We start from the raw sequence: 8,144 nt of genomic DNA on the forward strand, positions 1-8,144 counted from the left end.
ATCGGCCCCGGCGGGCAGGCCGTGCTGCGTCAGACGCCGGAGTGTTAGTCACTGACGCTTACTGGCCCGCGTCCTCTCAGACGACACTTTTAACACTTTAAGAGCCGTCTCTGACGGCCGGCTCTGTGGTTTGCAGTCACGGAGGGTGCGACCGCCCGTGGCTGACAAGCGTGTGGTGCGTGGGCACTGGTTTGCTCAGGCAAATACACGGCCCGGAGTCCGCAGGCCCGAGACCAGCCCGCAGCTTCCTCCCGAGGCTCCGTCCTTGTCGTGGGGACGTCCGTCTGTCTTCGTCTTCCCATGGGGGACCTCCCCGCGCGGGCACCCGCGTCCAAGCCCAGACACTGCTTGCGGTCACCCCGGTCCGCCGCATCCGAACGAATGGCCCGCGAGGCCCCTCTTTCCACAGAAGGTCACCTTCGAGGTCCCGGGGGTGGGGGGCGTAGCGCGGTCCCTAACAATACCTTACACGGCAGCCGTGCTTCTGAACGTCGTTCCTGCTGGTGGACAAGCCTTCCAAGCGGAGCGAGCCCCGCTCAAGGCCCGGGTGGGGAGGACGCCCCGGGCCCAGGTCGCCCCTGGGTTTGCTCCCTGCTTCCCTCCCCCTTCCCGCTCTTCTCCCCGCTGCCTGCCACAGCGGGGACTTGAAGCTCGGTCCTGGAAGAGGCCACGGTACCGAGGCCGGCGTGGCAGCAGTGGAGTGACATGAAAACTCTTTCCGCATTGACCCCGGGCTCTGCCCACGCCCACAGAGGGGGGTCACCTCCCTGACGTCCACACAGTTTCTCCAGGGCAGCCCTGGGTGACGTCTGGGTTTCACCAAGTAGTCCCTGCGGGTGTTTGTGGTAAGGCCACGCTTGTATTCCCACTCACCGGGGGGTAAACTGAGGCAAAATGGAGCACCCGGGCAGAGGCCAGATCACAGCCGCATGGGGACGGCCGACTGGGGGGGCAGCCTGTGTGCTCTCGGTCCACACACAGGGTGTTCTCACGGGGACGCTCCGCCTTCCACAAAATCAAGACGGAATAATGTGCAGATTTACAGAAGCGATGAGTTGAGCGTTGGCCTTGGCTCAGGCCATGATCTCGCGGTTCATGAGTTCAAGCCCCGCGTCGGGCTCTGTGCTGACAGTTCAGAGCCTGGAGCCTGCTTCCGATTCTGTGTCTCCCTCTCTCTCTGCCCCTCCCCTGTTTGCACGTGCTCTCTCTCTCTCTCTCTCTCTCAAAAATAAACATAAATTTTTTTAAAAAAAATGTAGAACTCCACGCTAGGAGTATATTATGTCTTTAGTTCTCACTCCCCCTTATTTTTAAAATTTTCTTACTGAGGTATAAAATCCATAAAGCTAATCTTTCTTCTGAGGGGGCTGCAGAAGAAGAGAGAGGGGGGGAGTGAGAGAGAGAGAATCTCAAGCAGGCCCCGTGCCCAGGATGCAGCCCGACGTGGGGCTCTATCCCACGACCCTGAGATCGTGACGGGAGCCGAAGTCAAGAGTCGGACGCTTAACTGATTCAGCCACCCAGGCGCCCTGATAAAACTAATCTTAATCGTACAGCTTGTATAACTACCATGTGTTTAGGAGGGAGAACATTCCGGAACCCCAGACAGCTCCCCAGTGCCTTTATCAGTGAGTATGTCCCATCCCTCCGCGGGATTTAGTTACCAATGCTACACACACATCCTGCTTTTGGGAAATCCCACACCATAACCGCCTGTGTGGTTTGTACCAGGAAGGGCAGACAGTTCCCAGCAGCAGACCGGTTCTCCAAGCAAAGGTCATGACCCTGCGCTAACAAAGATAAAGGTGAAAAGCGTACACATTTCTGTGTGAAATGCAGACATTTCTAGACCTTTAAAAAACACCATTCCTTGCTTGAGGACTCTCCCGACTGAGCGGCCGGTCAAAAACTCTCTGGTACGAGGATTCCTCCTGTTGTTGAAATGGTAAAATGAGCTTTAATCTGCAAAATTTTAACCTATGACCACCTGTTTTAGCTCTTCCATTCCAGAGGCAACCTCAGTCCACCCGGAAGCCGGCCCCCACCGAACACGGCACGAGGGCGCCTCGTGGCACTTCTCCAAGTGAATTTTGTTCACACGCACCTTCCTTGACCAGACGTGGTTCACCAGGGTCCGCCAAGCCCCTAAATCCATACACATGGTAGGCCGTGAGGACAGGGGTCCGTCAACCCAAAGTCCACTTGGCATTTGTTTCTGATTGTGAGGACCCAGCACAGATGTGGGCACCTGGACGCTTTCCCTCCTCTCTCAGGGCACGCAGGACATCCCCTCCCGCGACGCTCGGGTTCACGAGAGGAGACCGGGCAGAAAGACCACAGGCCATCTGAGGGCGGGACGGGGTCTTTTCACCTCTGAGTCCCCAGGCAGCGCGAATCCAAGAGTCGCTTCAGCCCCATCTATATCCACCAAAGGACTGATGTTCAAGACTGAGAGCCCGAGGACCAGGCTGGCGGATGGGGTCCTGGCGCCCGAAAGCTACGTCCGAGTCCCCCCTGCCTGCGAATGTGAGCTTACTTGAAAATGGGGTCTTTGCAGATGTAATCAGATGAAGGGTCTGGATTCAGGGCGGGCCCCGGGTCCAAGGGCTGGGGTCCTTACCAGAGAAAGGAGGGGGACTGGGACACGGAGAGCGAAGCAGGCAGACACCAGGCTGTGGAGCCCACGCCACGGAGCGCCAAGGACGGACGCGCCGCCCGGGGCCCCCGGAGTCTCCCGCACAGGGTCTGGGAGTGGATCTCTGTGGCTTGGAGCCACCGGTTCACAGGGCCTCGCATGGCAGCCCGGGAACGAACCCGGCGAGGTCCTCACTGACCCGACAAAGACCCCCGTCACCAAGCACGCTGCTCGCGCTCTCTCCCGGGAGGGTGGGACCCGGTGTCCAGAGGCCCCGCACAGATGCCCCGTTCTTATCCTGGGGGACAGCGCGGCTCCGCCCACTCGGTTGAAAGTCTCAGAGCCTCGGTTCGGGGACAAAAGGCCCGAGGGCCCAGAGGATGCCCGCCGCCCTCACCGCCCTCACGCCCACTGCTCTGCTCCTTGGTCGTCCAGTTGGCCGGCTGCTGTCCGTCTGCAGGGGCCGTGGAGAACCGGGGGCCGCCCACCCCGGGCTCACAGGCCTGTCAGCACACGCCTGGGCCCAGAGCCCGTTCTCCCACGTGAGGGTGTGGGCGGCTGGACGGGTCTCGGGACAGCCCCAGCAGGGGTGAAGCAGAATGACTGAATTCAGTCTGGTTTCCTTTCCTAATTTGCATGTATTTCACTCACAGCTACCAACCTTGAACCTGGAGGGGACCCTAAGAGTCTATTGGGCTTGTGTATTTTGCCAAGCCCCTCCCCACCATTACCTGCTCGTGACCTAAGGTAAGGGGGCTGGTGCTTTTAGTGGAATCTGGGCGGGGGCAGGGATGGAGGGGTCACAGTGGCTGAGTCAGGTGCCCTGCCCAGGGGTTCCCAGGCCACCAGTGGCACAGCTGGCTTGCATCCCAGGACACCTAGTCCCGGGAGATCAAAGCCAGCTTTGAAGACCAGTGCTCCCCAGCCCCGTCCTCTGCCCAAAGGTCAGACCCTGAGCTCACAGCCTCCCTTAATTTCTCTGAAACTTCCAGGAACAGATGTTGCCGTGCAGATTTCGAGAGTGTGAAATCCTGTTACAGCAATAAATGTCAGCATGCCCAGGGGCTAGGATGCTTTCCAGGACTGGAGGGCTTCTAGCCTGGGAGGCTGGGAGATGGTGACACCACTCGTCTGGACCCTGAGGTTACTGGAGAAGGCGCCTATTTGACGGGCGACATGAGCTCAGCTTGGGGAAATGGGAAAGAAACAAAAGGCATCAGTTCAGACCTGATACAACACAGTCTGTTTGCAAAGCTGAAATATACACCAATGAAGCCTCCAAAACGAGTTACAAAAGGAGTTCTCTATGAGCGCAAAACGACAACCAGGCTGACTGCATAAGCGCTGACAGAAAAGATTAACTCACCTGAAGGTTAGGGCAGGAATCCAGGAGGCCTTCCTGCAGGAGGAGAGTCTCAAGCCAGGTTTTATGGATTGCTGACCAGAATATTCCAAAATGAGAAGTACTAGCCAACACTGAAAAACAGAAGACTTTTATTCAGTTTTCAGAGGAAACACTGAGAGAGGGGAGAGGAGGGAGAAGGGGAGGGAAGGAGACAGAGACAGAGAGACAGAGACAGAGAGAACCTTCTCATTTTGCTTGGGAACAGAGCACTCAGGAAACAATGTGGGATTTTTATCCAGGAAATGCCTTCTTCCTTTCTTTCCACTTCTCCCTAAGTAAATAGCCCAAGACCTCTGTCACGATGTTTGTGTAGCATTTAAGGCTGGTTTATTTAATTAGAGCGATGATTTCAGCCTGCCAGCCAGAGTCCGTGAGACCTCAGCCCTGCCACCTCCAACCGGCATGGGGGGGCTCACTCACCCTCTGACCTTGGAGGGTCTTTTTATCCGCTTGATCTCAGCGTGATTAGTGAAGGCAGTTAGGCAGTCAGATGGAAGCCCAGGGCCATGTCGCCTCTCAGACACTCTTTAACAACCCTGGAAGGGTTTACAGAAATGAGCCTAGAAGGAATCAAGCGTGGCCATGAATAAACATCACCTGAGAACGGTGGGAAGACCTCACTCCACCTCTGGAAGAATGTTCCGGAAATCAGGGACAGAAGCGGCCGCAGGGAGGGGACCGGCTGGCTAGGAGGAGGGAAGGGGGCTTCATTTCTCCCTGTTCTCTGTGCTCCTTCCCATAACATCCCCGTGCACGTACCACCACGGGGAGACACGTTCCTTAATGTCTAGTGAAACACCTTGTGCTCCTGCCTTGATTCCGTGCAAGATGCTTATTCTGCTTTTCTGTGACAACACGCTGAAGGTGCAGGCAGAGGGGCGCCCAGGGCCCATCTTGTATGTTGTTGTGGCCCTTTTGTTTTTTTTAATAAAAAAGTGTTATGTGTTGCCTTTTTTTTTAAGAGCTTCTGAAACAGAAGGACCAGCTAATACTTCTGGCTACAACAGAAACCAGACTAACTTAATCCGGGCGTCGTGCGTATGGGGTTCCAGAGGTGACTGCTGCTTCCCGCGGCAGGGTACTTCCAGGAGGGCAGAGAGGGCACATCCGCCTCGGGCGTCACTGCCTGGATGGTGGCCAGGACAGAGGCTCCACGCTTGCTAGCACACAAGTGCCCTGCGTGTGGCTAAGGCAGAGCAGGAGGAAGAAGGGGCTGGGGATCCAGAAGCAGGTTCTTTCTCATGGAATGTTTTGTGGGGAGAGGCTCAGACTGCCCTTGAGGGTGGCAACGGAGTCACATCTGTTCCAGGCAGACCGCCTGCCGGGCTCAGTGGAGACACCCACCACATGCTGGGCAGTGCTGGGGAGATCATGGAAGAGTGTGGGGGGCTCGGCTCTGAAGCCCCCACCTGGGAAACCACCATGGGCGCAGGTCACAGCCAAGCAGGGGGAGCCCGTCTGCAGAGCTCAAAGGGGGTCACAGAGACACGGAGGAGAGCAGAGACAGACACAGAGAGAGGCAGACGGAGAAAGAGACCCAGAGAGACAGAGAGAGTCAGAGAGATTCGGACAGAAAGTGGCAGAGAGAGGCAGGCAGATGGAGACAGTGACACAGGGAGAAAGAGAGGGTCAGAGAAGGGGGGGATTGGGGAAAGGAGGGGGTGCCGCCCCCCAGCCCCAGGCCCTGGGCCCAGACCAGCACAAGGGCCCGCTTCCTGCCCTGGGTTCCTAGGGAACGCCCTCCTTCTGCTAGATTCTGTCTGCTAAGGCTCCTGGGAGAGCTACAGTTCTTTTAAACCAAAGGCACCTAGCTTAAACCTGAAGTTATAACCAAGGAGACTGAGCAGTGACGCGGAGTCGGGGTGGGGGCCACCGGGGCACCCCCATGTGCTGGGAAGCCTGGGCACTCGGGACAGGGGTGTGGGGTTAGCTCCGAAGATCCATCGCGGTGGCCGTAAAACCGGCCGTGACACACCTCCAGCCGCATAATCACAGGGCCCAGAGCTTTCTGCAGCCACGCACCGCCCCCTCAGCCGGCCAAGCGTCCCACGCAGCTCCCAGCCAGCGACCGAGCACAGAGGGAACACCGAGGGTGGCGGGAGGGGGACGAGTGCAGGGGTCAAAAGGCAGCGACCCCCAGTTACAGGATAAATAGGTCCCGGGAATGTCGGCACAGCACGGGGACTCTAGCCGATGACACTGTCCTGCGCACCTGAAAGTTGCTCGGAGAAGAGATCCTAAAAGTTCTCATCAGAAAAGTATAATAAAATTTGTAACTATGTGCGGTGATGGAGGCCAACTAAACTTATATCCTGGTGATCATTTTCCAAAATCTACGTGTACCAGATCGTTTTGCTGTACGTGTAAAGCCAATACAGCGCGAGATGTCGACTGTATCTCAATTTAAACAATTAAACGTAAAGCGCTACGACTACTACTGAGAGAGAGCAGTGAGGCTCGCCCCCTGGTGTGGACTGCTGATTTCTCCCAGGGGAGGGGGGCGAGGCTGGGCCAAACCACACCAGGCACCCGGAGGCCCCGAGGCTCTCATCCCCTATGGACAAGAAATTAAGAAGAGCCTTAGGGGGCCTGGGGGGGCTCAGTCGGTTAAGTGTCCAATTTTGGCTCAGGTCATGATCTTGCGGTTTGCGGGTTCGAGCCCCGCATCGGACTCTGTGCTGACAGCTCGGAGCCTGGAGCCTGCTTCGGATTCTGTGTCTCCCTCTCTTTCTCTGTCCCTTCCCCACTCTCACTCTCTCTCTCTCTCTCAAAAATAAACAGTTTTGAAAATAAAAGAAAGAAAGAAAGAAGGAAAGAAAGAAAGAAGAGGAAGAAAGAAAGAAAGAAGGAAAGAAAGAAAGAAGAGGAAGAAAGAAGGAAAGAAAGAAAGAAGAGAAAGAAAGAGAAAGGAAGAAAGAAAGAGAAAGGAAGAAAGAAAGAAAGAGAAAGGAAGGAAGGAAGGAAGAAAAGCCTCACCTGGCCCGTGGCCAGAGTGTGCCCGTCCCCCCACCCCAAACCAGCTGAACCACGGCTCTCGGTCCACAGCATCACCTCCCTAGGAGTCAGTCTGTCCAGAGGGCTCTTTCATCCACCTCCTCCCCTGAGTAAGTCTCCCTATGCTTGGACACGACATTGCGGTCCACCCACACGCCGTCTTATCACCGACTCGCGGAGGAATGCTTTGTCAAGGTCAGCATCGTGGATCTTCATAAAAACAGTTACATTCTGGTGGTCCTGGCGCCAGAACCTCCATGACACACATCCGAAACGACGTCAGTCTAGAATGTTCCCTCGTGGGTGAGACGAAATACGGCGCACGTTGGATGACTCGGCACAGCCACTACGCACCGTCACCTCCACGTCCGGTCGCCACAAAGGCTCGCTTGCAAAGAAGGGGCGGTTCAGCCTGAAGACCCCACACAAGGGAGGTGCTCGGGTCCAGTGTGGCCCAGTCCGACGACGGTATGCCGCGCAGGCGTTACGAGTCAGAAAGGAGACGCGTGGATGCGGCAAGGGTACTCGGGTGGGAGGAGGGACTCCCTGAATGTGGTCGACCCCCTACCAGCTCCAACAACAGCTAATTCCAGCCGACAAGCTCGTTGTAAAAACCGCAGCGAGGGCGCGTCGTTCACGACACAGCATCGTTTCCCAGATTGGGTCCGTATCGACTGCGGTCCGGAGTTGAGGAAACCTGGGAGGCTCCACCTTCATCCTGGGACCATGTTGTGCCAGGAGGAGAGGAGACGATGGGGTGTCCAGAGCGGCCGTTGAGGGAGATGGGCCAGCACGGCTTCCGAGACTCATCCGCCCCCCGCAACAAGGCCGCTGCCCGTGAGCTGGGGCTCTGAAGCTCCATTTGTGCACAGAAGTCACACGGGAAGACGGTTATAAAAACAACACAAGTTCCCCAGCGCCAGCAACTGGACGCGACGATTCTGCCTACTGACCACGCTCCCCGCCCCGCCGGGATTCGGACGCTAGCGGCCTAGCATGCACACCCCGAGACGCCACTGGAGGACTTGACGGGGTGACGCCGCTCACCATCAGGATGCCACTCCCTCGCGTGCATCGCCGCCCCTAAAGCCAGTCTTTGGGGGAGCGACA

At 57.0% G+C, this 8,144-nt stretch overlaps 1 long non-coding RNA gene across 1 annotated transcript; it reads left to right on the forward strand.

Moving 5' to 3' along the window:
* Nucleotides 1-1,834: 1,834 nt before the first annotated feature.
* Nucleotides 1,835-4,873, forward strand: LOC125930328 (uncharacterized). The gene is made up of 2 exons (XR_007460152.1): nt 1,835-3,382; nt 3,628-4,873. It is a non-coding gene; the product is annotated as an uncharacterized LOC125930328 (long non-coding RNA).
* Nucleotides 4,874-8,144: the final 3,271 nt, after the last annotated feature.

The sequence above is a fragment of the Panthera uncia genome, chromosome A2 (genome assembly GCF_023721935.1).
Source record: "Panthera uncia isolate 11264 chromosome A2, Puncia_PCG_1.0, whole genome shotgun sequence".
In the NCBI taxonomy this organism is placed as follows: domain Eukaryota; kingdom Metazoa; phylum Chordata; class Mammalia; order Carnivora; family Felidae; genus Panthera; species Panthera uncia.